The sequence below is a fragment of the Piliocolobus tephrosceles genome, chromosome 15 (genome assembly GCF_002776525.5).
Source record: "Piliocolobus tephrosceles isolate RC106 chromosome 15, ASM277652v3, whole genome shotgun sequence".
NCBI classification, from domain to species: Eukaryota; Metazoa; Chordata; class Mammalia; order Primates; family Cercopithecidae; genus Piliocolobus; species Piliocolobus tephrosceles.
Window position 1 is genome coordinate 94,097,255 of NC_045448.1, and position 23,083 is coordinate 94,120,337.

General features: G+C 44.5%; 1 long non-coding RNA gene across 1 annotated transcript in view; it reads left to right on the plus strand.

The window, feature by feature from the left end:
• LOC111524290 overlaps nucleotides 1-11,604 on the plus strand; it is a 65,300-nt gene extending 53,696 nt beyond the window's left edge. The window contains exon 2 of the long non-coding RNA XR_002725750.1: nucleotides 11,294-11,604. This is a non-coding gene — a long non-coding RNA (uncharacterized LOC111524290). The remainder of the gene's footprint in view (nucleotides 1-11,293) is intronic.
• Nucleotides 11,605-23,083: the final 11,479 nt, after the last annotated feature.

Sequence of the window (23,083 nt, forward strand, 5' to 3'; positions counted from 1 at the left end):
CAAAAAAAAAAAAAAAAAAAAAAAGAAAAAAAAAAGAGTTAAATCTTTTCAGATTTCTAGGCTGGAAATCAACAGAACAAGATCTGCTAGCAGAAGTTGTTATATCTCAACGAAGTATAGACTGGAGATGAATCTGACAACCTGTGACATCTTTAAATGTCAAACCCACCGCACATCACAGATGACATCGTACCTAATGATCAAACTCCCTTTAAAATATACTTCATGTAAATACATTTTTGCGAAACCACAAGCTGTTTCTCTCAGTTTTGTTTTCAGCTGGCTTTGATAAGGAGATTGGTTGGCAGCCTACAGCTAATTAAGCAGCTTTCAAGCCAACATCAATGAAAGGTTTTAGGTGACTATCAGAATTACACTCCACTCTTCCTGGTCCACGGGTATCCACTATGCCTTTTAATTGTGCCAACAGACCCTGTCAGAAGAGAATGATTTCACACTAATTCGAGTTTACAACCAAAATCATCCTGTTTTCAGTGGTGTAGATCCAGTGTCTGCATCTGTCTTGTCAACTCACAATAGCATTAGAACAGGGGGCTGGATTTATGCTCTGAGAAATGCAATTTGCCTTTCTAAGCTCACTTATACATATTTGTATCTGACATATTGTAAATTTCTTAAACTTGTTACACATTTAATTTTATAACTAGAAATCAATTTTATTTATTTATTTATTTATTTAGTGGAAAACAGAAAATGAAGTGCAAGAGACCCTCATTTCTGGGACAAGAATTCTGAGTTTCTTGGCTTCTTTCATTTTTGTGTGACCTCCCCCCTGCTCCCACCCACCCACCCAGTTGCAGTTATTTCTAGATTTTGGTAAATTATTCATTGCTTTAAAAAGAGAAAAAGCTCGATTTTCTAACTCTACAGTTGAGCTAGCCCTAACCTCTAAAGCCAGATTGCTTTAACAAAATTGTCATCATTTTATACATGACAGATTGGCTTCAAATAAAATGGTAAATGGGAGGAAAACTATATTTTGCTTACACTTAGGAATGCCTACAAACATAACAGAGTTTTAAAAAAAATCTTGGTGTTTTAACAAATGCATATTGTGAAAAAGAGGAAGAATAAATTAGCTGGTTGCCTGTGAAGTAATTGTGCTAAAAACATTCATTTTTAATATATGAGTGTTCACATTTTGATTCATATACTTGCAAAAGAAAAGTGGGAATTTTTTCCTTAATGCTTTGAGTATGTAAGGAAAGCTTTTGTGCTGTGCCACTCTGCTTTTAAGAAATTCCAGAGGTACAGATACAACCGAGGGTGAACTTGAATTTGTTCCGTGGGCACGGCCTTTTCTGTTGTGGTAAAACAAAGTTAAAATGACAACGGTTCTGAAGAAAGTGCTTCAAGACCATGTCCTGTTTCACTCTTTCCAGATGACTAAAATCACCCTCATTTCCCAAGTCTTACATCGGGGGAAGAGGATATGTGGTTTAAAAGAGTGGCAAATACTAGTTAAGGTCAGCCTTTTTCTGAATGTGAAGATTCAGTTTTGCTGCATGAAGATAGGGGCAGGTATTGTAGAGTAAAATTCTCCTACAGAAAATGTCTGAAAGTAACAAATTAGATGATTACCACAGTCTCCTTATCCACTGTCATCTTTAGTCGTTGTGCTTGTTTTCAAGGCTGTTTCATGTGTTTGTTTTTAAATGCTGCTGTCTTACATAAGTCAGGCTACTTGCTTTAAAGTACCAGAAGAGTCCTATAACATTGAAAAAATTGAAATCCAAAAAAAAAATGAAGTATGAATTCTGAGTCACATGTTTTAGATATGGTGTTAAACAACATAACACATTATCTTGAATGGAAGATGTTACTACCTTGATGTCATCAGTTCAGCTTGACCAGAAGCAATGCCGACCTTTCACTGAGAATCTTTTAAACTGACCCCAAATGTCCCTATTCTTCTCAATGATTTAAAATGTCCTGTGCTAACTCTTCTATCAGTCAATATATGTTTTTCAGTGTTCTTACTGAGTGGTGTTACTTGCTTTTAGTTCTTTTCTCTGTTTATTTGCTGGTTTATGTTTTATGAAGAAATCCACTTTCAGAAGAAATAATGACTTCTTTTCTGTGGGTGTTTCCTTTCTTCACTACTTTAAGAATTTTCAAGTATAAATAAATTGTGAGAATACATACGTGTGTAAGGAGCGTGGGGAATAGTTAACTAATTTTTAAATTGAAATGAGGGAAATACTGGACTGACTCTACTGGTGTTTTTCAGAGTGTTCCTCAATTTAACAAAGCAAAGCACTGAGTTGTATTTCTTTCTAATATAGATGTTTAAAAACATCTTCTAAATGTAAGTAGCAAGGACTAATGCTCAAAGTATTGTCTGAAAAATCTAGAAATATCTGCATGCTGTTATGAACAATTCTGTCTCTTTATGGAGAGTTGTTTAGGCTTTTTAGAAACTCATTAATTTGATTGTAAGCGCCTCACTGTTATCAGGAAAAGAAGCTTTAGAAAATGGTTTCAGAATGTGTCATTTTCTCCTTGTTTTAATCTGAGACAGTGTGTGGGCATGCTGGTATTTTAAAAGGCTAAAAATGTTGTACATATTGCTGTGTCTTCAAATATGAGGGAAGATTACAAACAGAAGTTTTCTTCAAGCCTCTGTCTGAAATTCTGCTTTTCTTCTCAGTAGTAATTCTTAAATTTTTACGGAGGGATCTTTCATTCTTTTTTTTCATTTTCAATTGGTTGTTGTAATTCAGCAAAACAAATGTTTTAAAAGCCAAGTCAGCTTTCTATCATTTTGATCTTAATATTTAATGGTTTATAAAATAAAACCCTGTGTTTTAATTTTAACTGGTTTCATTATTTTTTTATGAAATGATTTGCGGTATTAGACTGTCATTTGGTTTCAATATTAATATATAACATGAACTACGTGGGTGTCACTTATTTTCAGTAGTAAATAACTGCTTAACCGATTACTTTACTTTAACATAGTTCTACTGTTCTTCTTGAGCCTCGTGATCTGCATCTTCAAACAGTATTTGGTGTGTGTTTTTGCAAAATAGCATTTACATACTGTGTCATTAAAAACAGGTTTCATGGTGTCATGGTGGTCGGAATCAGGGAATGTCGTGTAGTTGGTTTCAAAATCCATCAGTAGGTTAATCATTAATTATTCCTTTTCCAGGAAAAAACTGATGAGGTTGTTTCAGAATTTGAATTTACTAGAATTCCTTTTTTTTTGCATTTAAAAAACAGTTTGCATTTTAACCTTAAAGTGGGTTAATTTGGTAAGAAAAGTTATCTTTTCTGTTTGTATTGTGGCTTGTTCATTTTCTCATAAACTGTATTTGGTAGCTAAAATGTTGAAAGCAGTTTGGGAACAAAATGTCTGCTCAAACCATGACAAAATTGGCCACAATTTGCCGATTGGGCTGATAACAAAAGCCAGCAACACAAAATAGGTAGAAAAACAGTTTGTTCGGTGATGTGAGACCACTGAAGCTCTTTTTTGCATGTTTTTTTTTTTTTTCATTCTGATGCTTATGTTGTGATGGAAATACATGAAGTCTCTGCTTACCATAGTTTCTGATTAACTATTTCATCTGTGGATTTCTTTTAAAACTTCAGAAAACAAGCTGCCCACCGGACATCTGAGAAAAATTTGGAATAAGAGCCAGCTCTGCACCTAAACCTTTTGTTTTCTCCAGACCCCACTTGGTTGTAGATGTCCCAAAGCTCATATTTTGATCGTTTAAAGCAGCATTTAAATTCCATTTCCCCCACCACCCCAATCTTCAACATTGAATTGTATGGCTGTTACTACACTTTTGCAAGTGTCAAACAAAAATTCGAGTTTGCAGTTTAAAAGAAAAGTTCTCTTCCTGGACATATAGTTGACAAAAATGTCAACAGCTAAAAGTACATATTGGCTCTCATATTGTCTTCACAGACTGTAAGCAACTATTAATGTTTTACATGAGACAATACATTTTTTTTCAAACGATAGAACGAGGTAACAGCCTCTCTTGCCTCTGCTGTTGTAGCTTCTCATACCTTGTGTTGCCTCTGTGTGTGTGATGGTGTTATTATTTTTTTTTTTTAGTCTTAAAAATCAGATACTCCAGGACAATAATTAGGATGAGGTTTATGTTTCTACTTATCTAATCTTTGTTTTCACAAATAAATACAAATAACTCAAACTGAAACTTGATGGCTTTGGTGATAATATAATAGCAGCCACGGGGAAATTTTCTTCATTTTAATGTTCTTTCACAACCCACATTCAGTTTCGGTAGGAAAATTATTAACCTTTTCAACAGCATGCTGAAATATGGGTTCACAATAGACTCCTGAGTATGATTTGCAGGTTTTGGTTCTATTTTGAGATTTTGGTGTACAGTTTTTCTCTTTTTTTCTCTTTCTTTCGTTCGTTCATTCTCTCATACCAATTGCTTTCTTTGACACCAATCACAATGACTTAAAATCCTTCACTTGATATCTTTTTAATGTGTGCACATTATACAGTGTTTGCATTTATTTTTTATTATGAGAAGGGAGAATTCCTATTTCCTTCTCTCCTACTGATTGGTTCTATGGAAGAGGACATATTCTTTATTCTCACTGTTTTTCTCCACTCTAATCCTCATGTGGAGGTTGTGAGTCCTCCAGCCCCATTTTAAAAAATCCAGTTGAGCCACATTGCCCCAAGGGCACCTCGCTCCATGTCAGGCATCAGATCTGACTCCTGTCTGCCTCCAGTGGCCTCATGTCTGTGTCCATCACCAAAGCAAGTCCCCCGGTTTGGGCTTGCTGTCCTGAAGGTCTGCACAGCCTCAGGCTTCCATGGGAGGCCTGGGTGACGGTGTCTCCATAGCTGACTGCTGCTGGGGCTGCAGGTCTGGAAGGGCTATTGGAGGGAGGTGATCATGATCTTGTCACTGTGGCTTCTTCACCTGAAACACACGCGAGGGCAGGACCTGGGGCCAGGGAGGCCGGTGAGTAGGAGGATCTCGGATAACAGTTTCTGTTTTAGGCGTCCCCTTCTCCAAGTCTGGCTGGGACAGCCACACCTGCAGGGAGGGCCCTGATGGGGGTCGTGGTCCTGCCCCGCATCTGGCAAGCCTGTGCCTCATGTATTCACAGTCATCTTTTTTGTTTGATCCCCATCTATCCTAGGTCCCCACCCCCCCTCAGTGCCCTACCCTACCTGTTCCCACCATCCCTGCAAAGTTGAATATGGAAACTGAGAAACACATATTTTATCTGTAACAAATGTGGACATTTCCATTATTGTAGCCTGGGTTTTTTTTTTTTTTCTTCTTCTTCTTCTTCTGCTTCTCATACTTCCTGTATGAGGTTAGTTTTTTTTTTTTTTTTTTAAATGATAAACAAACTATTTTTTTTTTCAACTTTCTTGGGAGGCCTGGGTGTCTAGTGCCTCCTGCCTGCGTTGTTGTGAGCCTTTTGCTGGTGCTGTCTACCTGGGCACAGATGTCGGCGTGAGCAGAGCCTGAAAGTGGGAGTGGGGGATGTGGTGTTTTGCACCCACCTCTCCTCCCCAGGGTTGCAGTGAGGAGGGTTGAGCTGGTGAAAACATTTCTGTTCTATTTGAAAGAGACTGCAGTAGAATTCATGGCTAAGTGTTCTGTGCAGGCAAAAGGAACTGAAGGATGGAAGGCAAGGGGGATGGGGCAGGGGTGCAGCATGGCTAGAAGAGATGTTTGATGTTTAGGGAGAGATCACTGGTGCAGATTGAATATCCCACAGCAACATCTGGAAAAGGAGATTAAGGGATGAAGCATGCCAACATATCTCCCCAGGTCACCCCAAAAATGTGTTGAAATTCTGGACGGCTTCTGAGCTGCTTGCTCTTTCCACCCCTGGTCGAGATCTCAGGAGAGAGCGTCCAGCAAGTAGCTTGGGTACAGTTGACTAAGTGTGAACATCAGTAGCCAGCCACGTGGTCAACCCGCAGTCACCCATGGCCCTGCATACAAGAATGTCACTAGGAGCAGATATGACTTGCCACCTGCGGTTGTGTGTATCTGAATCACCTGGGGGCTGTGAAACACACATCCCTAGGACCCAGCCCCAGGGTTTCCTTCTTAGAATATCTGAGCTCTTGAGGCTGGAGAATTTGCATTTCTAACAACTCTCAGGTAAGGAGATGCTGCCTATGCAGAGACTCCCATTGAGAACCACAGCCTAGAGCCAGGGTGGTTGAAATACCTGAAAACCATGTCTACTGGAGTCTGCAAGTTGTCTCCACTTTTTTCCTAATGTCCCTTTGTGTGCCCTACCACAAACTTAGAATCCACACCAGCCTCTCAGAAGGCCTTTTGCATTTCTCAGTAACTGAACAGCAAGGTTACCTGTCATCTTGATGTTTTACCATGTCCATCAGACTATAAAGTGGCTAAAATGTTTTTGAGGTTTGGTTCTTTGAAAAATGGGTTTTATTTTACAGACAGGGGAAAGGCTGAATCTGTAGTGTATGGTATGACTAGACTGGGAAACAATCTACCAAGGGCCGACCCTTGGATTGCTGCCCCTTGACAATTTCCACCTTTACTATAAACTAAAAGAGCTGTCAGAGGTTCTTCCCTATACAGAGCACTCTTGACGGAATTGACACCATCTTAGAAAAAGACTCCATCTTACGTGTAGAAAGGCATCATGCCAACAGGGAACAGATGACCACCTAATCAATAAAGACCACACCCAACCAAATAGGGACATCACCAGCTCTTTTCTACTATCAGTCCTTGCCAGAGGTCTCGGGGCTATAAGAAGAGCAGGATTTCACCAGCTTGAGATGGTCGTGTTAACAGAGGCTTGCTCTGTTGTTGTCGTGATCAGCACCCGGCATCTGTTGCCAAAGACTCTGCCCACATCAAAGTCTCTTGATGTCTGTCCGGAACAGGCCAGGACACTCTCATCCACATTGCTCTCGTTGGATTGGCTCATTAACCCTTTCTTCTATCCCCTTCTGACTCTTTCTTTTTTCAAAGCCACATTTATGCTCTTTCATCCCCTTTCTCTCGATGTTACATGTTACTGTTTCATGTGGAATGTTTAATATAGCATTTATATATTGATTAAATTAAGGACACTGCTGTGTATGGTTTGCAATATTGACTGACTTGCAGAGTGGCTTGAGCCTGAGTACTCACAGCTCTGACTACCAACTGAACGGGACGTACTAAGGAGAATCGCTTCCTTGGGAGCTCCATGTAACTTGTGGCTTTTGTGATTGAAATAGCATCGGTAAAAGTCTGACCCTGTGGAAAGACACAAATGTGCATGGACCTGGCTATGTCTGACTTTGTGCTGCTCAGGACACTCTGCACCCAAAAGTGAGCGAGCCTGGAAGACCTCAGGGGGTCAGATGTTTGAAGGGGCTGCTGAGTGTCCTGGCAGGCAGCAGAGCCTCACCATCAGTTCGCTGCATGGAAGGCTGTGTGCCTCTATTTCCCTGCTAGTTTTTGAATTCCCTTGAGCTCCCGTCCTTCCTAGGTAAGAGAGATGATCCCAATAGCACCAACCTGAGAGGGCTGGGGAGATGTTTGAAGGAAAGTTTGGCTGGGAAGCCGTAGCTGGCCTGTGGTACGTGTTCGGTAAATGGTGGCCAGGAGGACCCGGGTGTGTGTCCTGGGACTGACACACTCTGCTGACGGGGGTATTGAAAGTCCCCACTCAAAGACACAGAATCTTCCTGACCAAGTGTAGGTCGGTAATGATGCGTGGAGCACTTTGCAGAAACTGCTTCTCAGGGGAGGTCCCCTTGAAAAGGTGCTAAGACTGCTCAGAGATACGTGGCTGGAGCTCTAGACGCTGGAGCCTCTGTCAGAGACAAGGGCCGGGGGACTCAAGTACTGCTGCCTGGCTCCCCTGCCCTGACAGCTCTAGCAGTACAAGAGTCTGATTTGTACAAAGAACCCATCTCATATCTCCCTAAAATTAGTCTATGATAAGCAATATACATTTCCTGAGTGTGCGGTCTAGGTTTTAATATTCTGAAAAATAAAAACAGTGGACTCCTGAGAGCCGAACAGTTTGGCAGTTACTGAGCAGGCTCCATCCTCCTTGGCAATTCTTCTGAAATCTCAAAAAATTGGCTTCCTATAGTGTTAGAATCTGACGTGAGTCAAGATGGACAGGGTGCGAGTTCCTCACTCGTCCCTTTTCTATGCATTGAGGAAGACCTCGGTGCTGCCAGTAGGGCAGAGCGAGCTCCAGTGTGTTTTTGCGTGTGGCTGACTGGAAGCTCTGGCTTGGGCTCTCAGCAGTGAGGTATTGGCAGTTCCTTGGATGTCACAGCAAATCGAAGCTTGTGGTCTTCACTTCCTCCTGCCTTGAGACTTACTGCGCAGAAAGTAGAGGCTTGAATGGTTCAACTTCAAGGGCAAAACAGCCTGCCTTGGGGGTGGGACTGGGGGTGGGCATCTGTGCCACTGCGTCTCTCCCCTTGTCAGTTTACCATGCCAGCAGCCTTCTGTCTGATTGTCATCAGGAACAGAAAGAGCATGATTTGGGAGCTAGCTGGGGAGCTTCCTGAAGGTTGCCTGAGCTGCATTTTGGGCCCCCGATGAGGGCTTCTATTCAGGGTGATGTGTGTGACCCTGAGGCCATCTCTCAGATCTGGGGGGGAAGTGAGGTTGTGTACCTACAGTGGGGAGACCTACCTGGGGGCTCCTCAATATTAGACACCTGCAGGAACAGCAGGTCAGCCAAGCCAAGAGTAAGAGTGGCCCTGTCTGTGACTAGAAGCTTCTTCAGGGCTGCCTCAACACTGGGGTGGCACTGGTGGTCTCCACCCACTCCCAGTGTACACTGGCATCTAGGAAGCCATGTGTGATCGGCTCTGAATTAGGGGCAAAACTTTTAGTTCTCAGATGAAGTGTCGTGGGTTTCTTCAGTGATAACTAGACAGCCAGGCCAACGTAGAGCTGATTCATCCTTGCAAAACCTCCCAGACAAGCCAGCTCAGGCCTTGCAGTGGAGAACTGGTATTCAGAGTCTTCTCAGCTTTGGCCAGAAGCCAAAGGTAGGAGAGGTAGGAGAGACCCAGTCCCGGTCCCTACTGTGTCCTATCCAGAGTGACCTTGGGAAGGTTGCCAACTTCCTTTTTCCGTGAGCTTTGCTTTCTTTACCTGCAAAGTAAAGGGTTGGTTTGATGATCCTTAAGGGTGGCCACCTCTCACTCTGTGACTTTGGCCCAAGGTCCACATGGTTGGGTGTTCCATACTGTAGCCCTCCTGGGCTATTATATTTTGGTTTTTCATCACACTCCGAAGTGGGGGTAACTGGTGAGGGGCACCGGTTGGTAAACCACCTCTCTATTTCAGTGATGAAACTAAAGAAACCAGGTTTCCCCTTCCACCCCTACTGGCCACTGATGCATTACTTAGTTCCTGTTTCTCTTTGCCCACCCAGGAAGGCATTGTGTATGAAATCCTGGGCCCAGATGCTGGACTTTAAGCCACATTAGAAAATGCTAGCTCATAGGACTCAAAACGGGAAGCTGGCTTTCCCAACAGATTCATCTGGGCAGTTCTCCTCCCAGAATGTGTAGGGATCACGGGGCCAGGTTCATCAAGACTCAGGAAGCTCGATTTTTCACTGTCACTAGCCAATTAAGGGAAAAACAAACAAGACTGTAGGAGTTTGTATGGATCCGTCAACTCACTTTTACAAGACATTGGGAAAGATACCGGGGTGGGGGGAGGAAAAATACAGTTTCAAAAGATAAATAGAGACTGTCACAATCGCCACATGTCCTGGCAGCCAGGGCTACCGGCTCAGGAGAAGCTTTATTCCCTGGCCTGCAATGCTGCAAGAGACCCTGGGAGGTGGAGAGCTCTGCCAGGCCTTGCGGGCTGGGCAACCCGCCTTCAGCCACATTTCCTAACACCACTCAGCAGAACCATGCCAGCAAAGGCCAGTGTACAAAAAAAAAAAATACGGTGTGCCAAAAAAAAAAAAAAAAAAAGTTATGCCCATATATGTTCGGGAAGTGCACAATAATTTAAACAGCTTTCTTATTTCTTAACTTCTCTGGGTCTTTTGTGTGCTACTGTATCTTGTGAATGAGTCTCAAGAGGAAGGATGAAGCTTTTCCAAAATCACATCCCCTCATCTCATTTTACAGAAAAATTTGTGCCTAATATTAACCAAAGGAAATGGGAAGCAGCAGGACCAGTGGGTTTTCATGGTGAACTGAGGGTTGCGTCTTGGATAGGTTGTATGTGGAAGGGACGGCAGGGTTCCCAAGGAAGCTTTGCACGATCATGGGTAGAACTATCCCTTCTTCATCCATAGTGAATATGGCTGGAAATAGTGGGTAGTCTTGGATTTGACCTCCCTCCCATGAAAGTGCTGTCTCCGGTTCGCTCCTGGAAAAACTACTTTCTCCCCAAAGTATGTCTGAGCAGCAGATTTAAGCATGAAGTTGGTTTTGTGGGGCTACAGTATGGACTTTGGGAAGATGGTGCCATCTGTATTTCTGATTCTGCCATCCCTCTGTCTGTCGTTGGAAGTGTCCTTTCACATGTTTGGAAGACTGAGAATGATTTTCTGCAAACAATGAGCCAGACCACGCTGGTCTCAAGCAGCAGAACAGTCATTAACAGAATCCCAGTCTTTCTAGAGCTGCTGTCAGTCCTGTGCTGTCCTCAAGGACTTTGCTTGGTCAGGGGCCCCACTTCTATCTACCCTTCCCTCTACCTCACCGAGGCTGCTTGGCCCAGGTTTATCGTGATTATTCCATGTACCTGGGAGGCCATGTCTACCAGGGAGGCTCAGGACCTCATTGGGTTGGAATTCCACGGGGATCTCTCATTGGGTCTCCTTGGGCCCTTGGAGAGGGGAGTGCAGGGCACCACCTGGGCAAACACCTGTGCCATCCTGTAAGTCCTTGTGTGACTCTTCATCCAAGTCAATGGGGGCATGTAGGGGAAGAGCCTCAGGGTCCATCAGGAGTCAGACTCTGACCAGGAAGTCAGAACTGAGTCAACTTTTCAATAAACACAGGCTGGCCCCCAAAAAGGAGCAGGCTTTTGGGAACATCTGCCTTTTCAGTCTCTTCTGAATTCTGTTTATGTGGACACCCCATGTCCTGCACCACTGTTGCCACCAGCAATGTTTGTTGCTTGTCAATATTTGAATAGATGCTGATAAATTTGATTCTCTGGCTTATTGTGGCATTCATGATATGTCTTTCCCTTTTCAGTCTCCATGTACTAGAACAACTGTCAGTGTGGTTGGCAGTGACCTGTGTTTTTCATGCATGTTTTTGTTTCAGAATAACTGGGAGATGAAACAGGAAGCTCTATGACACACTTGATCGAATATGACAGACACCGAAAATCAGGACTCAGCCCCCTCCAGCACCTCTACCTGTTGCCCGCCGATCACAGACGGGATGCAGCTGAAAGATTCCCTGGGGCCTGGTTCTGACCGCCCGCTGTGGACTCTGAGGCCTCTGCATTTGTGGGTGGTCTGCCTGTGATATTTTGGTCATGGTCTGATCTGGTCGGTTTCCCATTTGTCTGGCCAGTCTCTGTGTGTCTTAATCCCTTGTCCTTCATTAAAAGCAAAACTAAAGAAAATAGAGTTGTTTGCTTATTAGCTATCTTTAAGCACTGATTGAAAGGTGTTTGAGGGAACCCTGGCATTACCACACAGTTCATCTGACATCTTTCAATGTGTGTTGGGCTTGACTCTCTCATAACTCAGCCACGCTTCCTTGCTGCTTCTTATATCTCTCCGGATTGCTGTAGTCAGTGTGGGCAGACTGACATTTGAGAGAAATGTTGAGCTTCATCTGGAAACCTCTTTTCACACCCACCCTGATCGTGGCCTATAAACTGTGACCCCAATATCTCCATTAACCTTGGGCTTTCCACTAGAGACATCTACCATCTCTGCTGCCTCCCTCCTCTCACACATCAGTTGCTGCTTCACTTATTCATCCCATAAGGATTTCTTGGGGGCTTGCAGTGTGCTGGGTTCTGGAGACAAAACAGTGGGTGGGACCAACTCAGCCCCGGTCTCCACCCAGCACCTCTAGCCAAGTCTGAGTGGGCTCTGCTGAAGAAGTACTGGGCGCACTGCACAGTGCATCATGGTAGATGGCTCCGTCCCATTTCACTTAGATGCCCCGATTTCCTAAATGCTCTCTTGAACTCTGACACTCTGGGACTGGCACCTGAATAGTCTATACAACGGTGAAATATCGAAGCCTTCCTTCTGTGTAATCCCACTCTCTTCCCCAACCTCAAGCAGGACAATTTGACCCCCTCCTGAGGACATGGCCAAAGAGGCCATTAGTAGGAGCCTTCCAGAACTTTCTGGCAATCTTCACTTTTAAGCTTAGAAACATCCAAGAATAATTTTAAATAACCATGTTTACTGTTTTGTACTTGTTGGAATTAGTTTACCAATAGGCCATGATGATGATCGCAAAAGCCACTACGTGCATGCAGTGTTCATTGCAATGCATATCTAGGTCTCAGCCCAAATGTCCCCTTCTCAGGGAGAATTCCCTGAGCACCATGTCCTGAGGGAACCCTCCTTCCTCCCCACCGTTTCTCTCTATCTTGTGATTTTACTTTATTTTTTTCATAGACTTACCATTATCAGCACTTATTCTGAATGTTCCTTTATTATCTGTCTGTCTCTCACTCCACTCCCAAAATTCTGCTCTAGAAAGGCAGATTGTGGTCTGTCTTATTTCCCAGTCTGTCCCTGGCGTTTGAGTTCTGAGCCTCATCAACAACTGTGTGCTGACTGGGTTCATCCTCTCATTACTTCTCAGGCACACTGAGATGCCGAGCAGCCCAGTGCTCTGACCATGTTTGGCGGATAAGGAAACTGATCTGAGTCTGCTGAATGGCCTCACTAGGGTGAGGACCCAGGCTTTCCTCTGGGACATCACCCAGCAGAAAAGGTGATCGTGAACTCTCTACTGCCTGGATAGTCAGGTTCTCATCAGAAACCAAACTTTGCCTTGCTGATAAACTTCCTAAAGTTCACGTTATTTGCCCCCAGCCTGGAAGATAAGGACCATTGTGTTGTGGAGGGAATTAGCTTCAGCTGGGTGTCTCTGGATGCTACTTTCCCCAGAAGAACACTAAGAAGAGCAGATAAGATGAATACAAAGATTCCAGCTTGCCCTGAGATTCTGCTGGTTCTACCTGGCTAGGTGCTAGCAGAAGAAAAGGAAGTCTACAAGGGTAACATGTGCAAGGGCAGTGTACAGGGGTAACATGGACATCAGGGACAGTCCTCCTGAGGATGTGGGGAGCCAGGCCCAACTGTGGGTTGGCAGAGTTGCTCACACACACCTAACTCTGGCCCCTCTGGACACACCCTTGCCCAGGTGCAAGGAGCTCCACTGGGAAGAACATCTCCACCCAAGTGATCACTCTACCTCTGTGTTCTCAAGCAGGATGAAACCACATTCTCTACCCATTTCCCAGTCTCACCCCAGGATTATTTATGACCTCAAAAAGATGGAAGTCACAGGCGCAGGGAGGACCAGACATAACCCATATGGTGCCTGCAGGATAGTTAGTTCACAAGGATATTAGGAGAAAGAGCAAAAGAGGAGTGACCACATAATTCTAGATGGTTAAGGCAATAGTTCTGACCCTGGCCAAACATTAGGATTACCCAAGGGCTATGAAAAATCCAGACACCCAGGATCCGCTTGGACCAACCACATCAGAATCTGGGGAGTGAGGGGGTGTAGACATTAGTATTTTTTACAACTCTGCAGGTCATTTCAATGCATAGCCAAGACTGAGAAACATTGGTCTCTCAATGTACCATCCACTATGGTAGCTGTTAGCCACAGATATCTATGGAACATATAAAATGTGGCTTGTACAACCAAGGGACTGAATTTTTAAATTCCTTTTTATTTTACATTTAAATATCCACATGTGACTTGTGGCTGCCGTATTGGACTGTGCAGATACGGAACATGTCTATGAGCACAGGAAGTTCTACTGGCTAGTGTGGTCCAGGGGAACCTGGAGTCCTATGACTGCCAAGTGAAATCCTGCTAAGCCTGAAGGGACTTTAAGGTAATTCTGTCTGTTAACTTCACTAACAAGCCCTCCTGTCTTGGATTTGCTGTATATTTTTCATCTATGTTTCGAGCCAGGGCTTGTGCAGAAGCAAGGGTGACAAACCTTCAAAGCACTGCACTGTAGGACTGAAAAGCATTGAAAATACAGTTAACGCACTCAGTGATGTTTCTGCATATACAATAGCTGTCCCATAAGATTATAATGGAGCTGAAAAATTCCTATCACCTAGTAATGTTGCAACTGTCATAATGTTGTAGCACAATGCATTATCTTTTCTATGCGAAGACATGTTTAGATGCACATATTCTTACCATTGTGTTACAGTTGCCTACAGTATTTAGTGCACTGAAATGCTATACAAGTTTGTAGCCTAGGAGTAATAGGCCATACCATATAGCCTAGGCATGTAGTACGCTGTGCCATCTAGGATTGTGTAAGTACACTCTGTGATATTCGCATTACAACGAAATTGCCTAACGATGCATTTCTCAGACTGTATCCCTCTCATTGGCAATGCATGATTGTATCTGTAAAAATCTAAGGCCCAGACCTAAGTATTTTGGTATTCATTCTACTGGTTTACTCAGTTTGTATCTATGAAGACCCAGTTCTAGAAAGGAGCTTTCTAAATTATTGTTTAGTTCGTGTAATCCAAGAATTTATGAGACTTTTGGAAAAGCAGAGTGCTAGAAGTGCCACCTTTCGGAGGTCACGGATTTAGTCAGGTGGCCCAGCAAACTCGACTCGTTGGGGTTAGAGATGGAGAATTAGAACCAAAGCTGAATCACTTTCTGCTTATCACTCATAGACTGCCAGATTTTCTTTTTTTGTTGGAGGGAAAGCACCTTACAACAAATAATAATACTATTTTGAATTTCAGAGCTTTCCCTTTTTCAAAGCACTTTACCATCTCTGACTTATTTTGTCCTCCCAAAAAGGCCGTAAGATAAGGAGGGGAGGGCTTTTTAGAGCCTGTCTAACACCCTAAGACAGAGCTTAATATTGCTGAAAGCATTGAAAAGTACAGGTTTTGTTTTCTCATCCCTGGCCACACTCAAGTACTTAGTGGCATAACTTGAAACAAATTGACATAGATTTTTAATCCTACAGTGGACTGTGTTTTTAATAGACACTAGAGCTTCACATTTGTTCGCTTTGGTTCCATCCCAGGTTTCTAACCCTTGTGCCTACATTTTTGGGAGCCATTTCTTCCTCAGAACTTTGTGTGATCTGCGAATTTGGTAAATATGCCTTCATTTACCATGTCTCCTTCCAAGGTTTTTTTTTTTGGACGGAGTAGCTCACTGCAACCTCTATCTCCCGGGTTCAAGTGATTCTCCTGCCTCAGCCTCCCGAGTAGCTAGGACTACAGGCACCCGCCACCATGCTCGGCTTATTTTATTTTATTTTTTGTATTATTAGTAGAGACGGGGTTTCACCATGTTAGTCAGGATGGTCTCAATCTCTTGACCTCGTGATCCACCCGCTTCAACCTCCCAAAGTGCTGGGATTACAGGCCTGAACCACCGTACCCAGCCTCCAAGGTGCTTTTTAAATGGTGAATGGGACAGAACACAGGACAGACCCCCATGGCTCTCCATGAAGAAGGTCCCGTGTCACTCCAAAGGATGTCCCCTGTGTAGAACCAACCACGCCAGGCTGACATTCTCGCTTTTGGGTCCTCAACCTTCTCATGGGTAGAGCTGCAGAGAGTCATTGCAAACCACACTTGACTGTGGGCAGAAAGCACGGAATTGTCTGTCCAACTGGGGACTCAGGAGCAGCCTGGCTGTCTGCAGCAGCTGCAAAGGGAGCAAAGGCAGGCAATGAGCCAGGAGGTGGCCTTCTTTGGAGACGAGTGTCCTGCCAGTTGCAAGTCCTCCTGGTCACACCATCATCTGGTCCATCTTTTGTATCTTAGATCGGATAGGGTGAGAGGTTTTCAAATGCTTTACTGAAATCAAGACACACTTTCTGGGGCATTCCCCTAATCGACTGTTCTGGTGAAGCTCGTCAAAACAGGAAATGAGGTTAGCATGGAATGACTTTCTCTTAGAGAACTTATGTTGCTTCCTTGAGACCACCACTTTCTTCCCAAAAGCTTGTGAGCCTTGTTTCGTGTCTCTTCTGGGTTTTCTCGGAACTTGGAGGAAGTCTGTTCTTCTGTAGTTTTTAGAATCCATTCCCCTGGAAAATGGTGGTGGTATTTGCTTATTCCCAGTCTTCCCGACTCTCTCCTTTTTTCTCCAGTATCTCTAAGATGTTTGCAAGTTTGTCTGAAGTGAGATCTGCACATACTCGAATTACAGCAAGAATGTGATTGAGCCACACGCTCTGTGCCCACAACCAGGCTGATAGGGCCACATGTGGCCTCCCTGGCATGGGCTTTAGGCAGCTCCTTCCCCTGAGAAGCTGTTGGATCCACATGTTCTCACTTTATCAAAAATGGCAGGAAGAGAAAACTAATCTGGTGGAGATGAAACTTGGTGGGAACACTCCGCTTTCCTCCCCTGCTCCGTGTGTGAGCACTTGGCTCAGAAATACACTGTGGCTGAGACAGCCCTATCTGGCTTCACCTAAGCCAACCCCCGTGTTGAATTCTTTAACTCAGTTATCAAAGCAGTGAGGGTTTCAGATCTAGACAAGCTGCATCATGCTTATTTTTGCTGAGGTTTTCTGACAAATGGCTCTACTTGAAATTTCCAGATTTAAATGTCTGTTTTATTAAAACTAAAGTACTTTTGAGTCATATTTGCTTTTATGCAGTAAAAGAGAGTCCATGAGAAGGAATAGCTGGCTTTGCCTCACAAGTGTTTAGGGAGGACTGCTGTCTCCAATGCGAGACCTGGATTACCTTTTGGGGATTCACCTACTTCTCATGATGCTCTTGTTGCTGGAATCATGGTCTGTTACATGCTTTACATGACTTAGCAGGATCTTGAAAGCTGTCCTGAGTGCTCCTGCCGGAATGGGTAGATGCCAGTTCCCTCTCCCTTAGTCCCGCGTGAACCTCAGCCTCACTCTACTCAGGTCTAGGGTACTTAGTGTGTTCAGTGATGATTGTCTACATAGATGGATTTAAAAATGTGCACCTTTATAATCATCCCAGCTACCACCTAAGGTTCTAGCTTGCTCTGGAGACATTTTTGATGGTTTACAATGTTATTTTCCAGTGTGCATAGGCAGGCCCCAGAGGCAAGGTGATCATCCCTTTGTTTCAGTTAAGAAAACTGAGTTTTAGTGAGGACAATCAATTTTTCCCATATCACAAAAATGGTCACGCGATGCTGCATCCCATATTTAAGTCCAGAGTGGCGAACTTCTCCCTATCCCTCTATTATGCTGCCATTTTATATTTTGTAGATGTGTAAAATCAAATGTCATTCTTCCCTAAAAAGGACTGTGAACGGTAAGCAACAATTGGGAAGGGTGACACCAGACAATGGCTGAAAACAGGGCGACTGGGAGTTGACTGATGGGTGCTGAGCGCTTGGCACCCCTTCCTGCTGCAGACCTCACTGGAGTCTCCTCAGCAGGGGACACTGGTGGCCCCCATTGGCCCTGCCTCCTGCCAGGGCTGTGTGAGGATCCACACGGGCTGGGATGAGGGTGGACGTTGTTCTGCAAAAACTGCCCACTATTCAAAAGTGATGTCGTGGCCAGGCACGGTGGCTCACACCTGTAATCCCAGAACTTTGGGAGGCTGAGGTGGGTGGATCAAGAGGTCAGGAGTTCAAGACCAGCCTGGCCAATATGGTGAAACTCCGTCTCTACTGAAGATACAAAAAATTAGCCGGGCGTGGTGGCACACACCTGTAATCCCAACTACTTGGGAGGCTCAGGCAGGAGAATCACTTGAACCCAGGAGGTGGAGATTGCAGTGAACTGAGATTGTGCCATTGCACTCCAGCCTGGGTGACAGGGTGAGACTCCATCTCGAAAAAATTAAAAAATTAAAAAATTAAATAAAAAAAATTGATGTTGCTGGGTCAAAAAGGGAGAGGCCCCACCCAGACCCCTTAGCACCGGAATCTGCATTTCAGCAAGATCCCAGGGGGCTGTCACAGTTGCTAGCTCTGCTCTTTATGTTCGCCTCAGTTAGGTGCTGAGTACCTGTTAGAGGAGTGCATTCGGTCTTTATTCTTCAGAGGAGCTGATCAGAGGGTGGAGACATCAGACAGGGACTCCTGGACCCCAGGCAGGCCTCCCTGACTCAGCTAATGGGGATGGAGCAGAGGATGGAATGTTTGAGAACCACCAACATGCAGCAAGGAAATTAGTGAGAAATGAGTTCCACCTGCCAAAAGGGAATTTGAGAAGGGAATGCACAAATACCATCAGAAACTATGACTCTTCTACCTCCAGCCCTTGCCACCAACTCCTATCCCATTATTTTTATATCTGAGAGGGTTGATAGGCAGCAGACACACTGACTCTGTAAGCGTTGTCCCTGGTCCCTGCAGGCGAGGTGACCATGTACCCGAGTTCGCTCAGGGTGGTCCTGTCCATGCCTATTAGAAATGAGTTCATAATTCCTTTCAGCTCTGCCTTTCACTCTCAGGCATGCCCTCGCTTGACAATGCCTATCTGGTGTGGATACCCTCACTTTAGATTACCTTATATCTGCTATATTTTCCCAAGAAGTTGCTTTACGAACACTGACTCCTCAACACACGGTCATCTCTAAAAGGAAGGGTGTTTGGCAGTTCCTCGACAGTCACTTTCCCTTCTGGAAAGGCTGCCTTAGTGGAAGCAGAGTCAGCCATGGAGGGGTGAGAACGAAAGTGTGCACTCAAGCATGTGTGTGTTTGGGGTATGTGGGTATGGGTGTGTGACAAGGTCATATGGGTTCTGTGTACCTTAATGTGTGACACAGGTGTGGGTGCAGAAGAGGACACGGGTTGTCTGGTGCATGGGTGCCTATATGCACATGGGGTGGTTGTGTGTGTGTGTGAGTGCACATCTATGGTATGTGTGTATAGCTGTGCATACATGCCTATGTGTTTAGAATGTTTGGTGTGGTATGGTGTGTGGGAATGCATGGGTGAATATAAGTGTGGGTGTCTTGGTGGATGTGTGCATGGATGTAGTATGTGATGTGGCTGGATGTGGGTATGACATGTGTGCAGTATGAGTGTAGGTTTCTGTAGCTTGTGTGTGTATGCAGTATGAAGGTTTGTTCTACATGTGCATTGTGTGTGGCTGGGTGTGGGTGTCTATGTTGCATGTGGAGTGAGGTGTTTGTGATGTGTGTGGGTGTGTGCGGTGGGTATATGCTGGTACCTGTGTGCTTATGTGTTGGTGTGTGGAGTGGCTGTAGGTGACACTTGATTCCATGTGTGCCTCCTGAGCTTGTATGTGGTTGTCCCGAGACCTACTGCAGACTCAAGCATGGCTCCATGTGGCACCACCACAGGAGAAGCCACTGTGCCCTGGGAGCTGGTGGGGAGAAGGGTCTCACTCTTGCCTGTCCCTGGGCATCCACCATGGCTGCACTGGTAAGCCACTGGGTGCAATGGTGTTGCTGTGTGGGTTGGGGCCTCAGGCCCACAGGCAGCAAGCATAGACCAGATCCACTCAGCACCCTGACTGTTGAGGACGGGCCCTGGCTGTGTCTCTGCAGCCCAGCTAGCTCCTGCTGCATAGTCAGGCCTCTGGAGAGATGTTCCCAGGGAGGAATCACTGAATGGATTTCCTTCCTCCTGCCTTGTTTGGATAGGGACCCTTGTGGATGCTTCTGGCTCCAACTTTTGTGTGCAGTGCCTACGACAGAGAAGAGATGAGCTCCCTCTCCAGCCTTCTGGGCTGCTGGCATCCCCTATATGTTTCTCCTTGGGGACACTCTCAATAAGGCCAATTCCGGGCTGCTGGGGGCTTTTCCCTCTGTCACTGAGGGGCCTCCACAGGGATCTGCCTGGCTGCAAGATGCTGATGGGTGGAGGGGTGGCCCACCTGACCTCCAGGAGCAGGAGCTCCCAGCCCTGTCCCTCACCTGTTGCCCTTCTGGAAGAACATTGCTCTTGTTAGCTAACAACCACCTGACTTTCCTTGATCTGCCTCTCCCTGAGGCAAGAACGACCTAGGTCTGAAGACTGAAGATCAGTGCTGGGGCCCCTCTTGGAAGGCTGAGGAAGTGGAGAAGTGCCCAGGTCTGGTCTGCTTAGCCTTCCACTAGTTGTTGGAGCTCTTTGAGCCTTGGTTTCCAAACCCATAAACTGGGAGAATGATACCTACTCCAGCAGCACGGGGGGACCTTTGCAATAAGGTGCGAACCCACTCAGCATGATGCTTGGCACAAAGCACAAAGCCAATAAATGCTGGCTATTATCACTATTATTTTAATTCAAAGGTTCAAATATTGAAAATGAAATAAATAAATCAGGAAGTAGTAGCATTGTGCCATCAGAAAAATACTCTGGTGGGGTCCTAGCGATCTTAGTCATGAAAATAAAATATCAGAAGAAAGACAAGATGATCTAGAAAGAAGGGATGCCAGCAGTCTTAGAAAAAGCAAAAAACAAAAACAAACAACAAAAACAAAACTGGTGGTGGACAGTGAGGCACCAGGAGCAAATACAGGACCAGCCAGCCAGACACTGCTTCCTCTCCCTTCGACAGGCAGGACAGGGGCCCACTCCCAAATCTGCAGGGTCAGACGCGATAGATGAACAGTGATTTGCCTGAGTGTAAATGCTGTGATGTCTTTCTTTTCTTGAACTTTTAGCCTTGCTGGTAAACAGGGTGCATCCAGAATTGTTTTTCTGAGAACTGACTTTTGAGGAAATAGGGGGAAAAGGGGTTTTTATTAGCTAATTTTCAGTCTTGTGCATGACTCAAAACCTTCTTATTCTGTTTCTTAACTTTGCTTCAGGAGACCCTGGCCAAAAAATAGCTTTGTTTTTAATTGATGAAAGAAAAATCATTACAATGTGTAAGTATGCCAATTCAAACACGGCAAAACTTTCAAAGACAAAGTGGGGGTGGGGAAGTCATTCTGAAGAAGATTTCTGAGACAAGAAAAAGAACCAATCCAAATCCCCATTTGTGTTTTCTAATGAGAAACTCCTCACATGCCATTTCCCTGCTGACCCTGGTCTTACCTTGACCACCTCGCCCCGTTTTCATCTGTTATAACTTCTGAGATATTGTAATGGAAGTAAAGAGTAAGCTTGAGATACTTTCTCAGCATTCAAGGTGCTGCCTTCCTTTCTCCAAGCAGGAGGCTGACACAGCCACCTTTATTTACAAATGCCGTAAATCGACTGTGCAGGATCCTTTCGTGAGAAAGGAGAATAATGGCAGGGAACCATCCCAGCAAAACGAAGACCTGGGATCCACCGCCAGCTTTTCCCTCGAAGGTCATATTTCACCTCTGCCCTGTAATTTCCTGAATTGCTCAGTGAAGATATGACTTCTTGGCTTCCAAGCTTCACGGAGGTGTTGTCCAAACACAAGGTCCATAAAGTGCTTTGGAAGGTTTGGAGGAATAAAACTCTCTTGATCCGAAGTTGTAATGGAGTCTCATCAACATTGTAGCCAATGACGGCGAGTGCTGGAGGGTTCATCACACCTGAGAGCAACCCCAGCCTTTGAACCACACTCTCCCCTCGCTATTCATTTGTGTCTGTTCAGCTGAATGCTGGCAGACCATCTTTCAAATAATGCTCCTGTTGGAAAGTAAGCTGAGGACATTGAGAATAAATATCTCCAGTCTTCTAAGCTGTATGGCAGTGTTGATGGGACCTCGAAGAAAGTTTCTCCCTGCCATCTTAGAAGAAGGAGGAAGAGGAGAAGGAAGCAGGAAAGATGGAACAAATTGCTGTACCTTTTTAAAAGATGGGATTGAAATAAATCACAAAGAGTGTTAAAACAGGCAGCTCGTGGGAAGCCAATCGCTGACACTCTCAGGCCCCATCCTTTCCTCCTCCTCTTCCTTTCAGAATAAATTAAAGAATGGGCCCAAATCCAAGTTGTGCGTATGGTATCTTTATCTGATTGACCTCGTACTCCTAATAATATCTTATCTTCCCTTGTAAATCATTAGCACCCTTTTCCGTTCTCCCGGCATGTCACTTCTTTAAATGTTATGAACACTCACAGGAGTCCGCTCTGCGGACAGACAAAGCTACTGCGAGGGTCCTCTGTCATTCATTTGGCGATTGGGTCCTGAAGGCCTCAGCTGGCTTCACTAGCAAAGTGTTTCACACATTCCCATAGCCCTGCAACAGCCACTTCCCCAAAGCAAACAATCTGAGAGATCAGGTAAACACTGAAGAATGGAAATTTCATTCATTTTCCTACCTGCATCCTCTCTGGTTGACAGAGAATATCAGTCAATGCAAGATTTGTTGAGAGTGGTATATTTGAGGATTTATTTGTAGGCTGTGTTAATATACTTTTGAGAAATTCAGTTGTATCTAATTAATGCTTTTTTTCCCCCTTTGATTCATTCCAAACTATTTAAATTGGAAAACTCTGTGCTATTTCAAGATGCACTTTAAAACTCATGTTGCTGTGATGGTGCTTGTTGTCACTGCTTTTTGTTGGTTGGTTCTTGTTTCTACAGGGCCCCTCCTCTTTGGGCTCATGTGGGTACAGATGAGACTCACAGTTCCCTAGCCAGATGATCCACAGAAGTTTTTCAAAGACTGCATGGGTAGTGTTACTGAACATAGTTCATATATATGGGTGCATGTGTGTGTTTCTAACCTTGCAAGCTCCTTGCAAAACTACATAAATACTTGTACGTAAGTTGTGCTGTACATATGAACATGCCTTATGAGCAAGGTCGATTTTAAAGTATTCCTTCCATGGGTAAATAAGTCTTCCCTGATGATAAATCATTACAGTTACTTTCACCTCCGAAATCCCTTGAGCTCTCGTCTCCCACTCAGCCCCTGTAGAAAAGGGCTCCCTTTATTTACTGCCCTACTTGTTGCAAGTTGGGGGCTATTTCTTTAAGTCTAACTTAATATTTCTTGTATTTAGTTCAAACT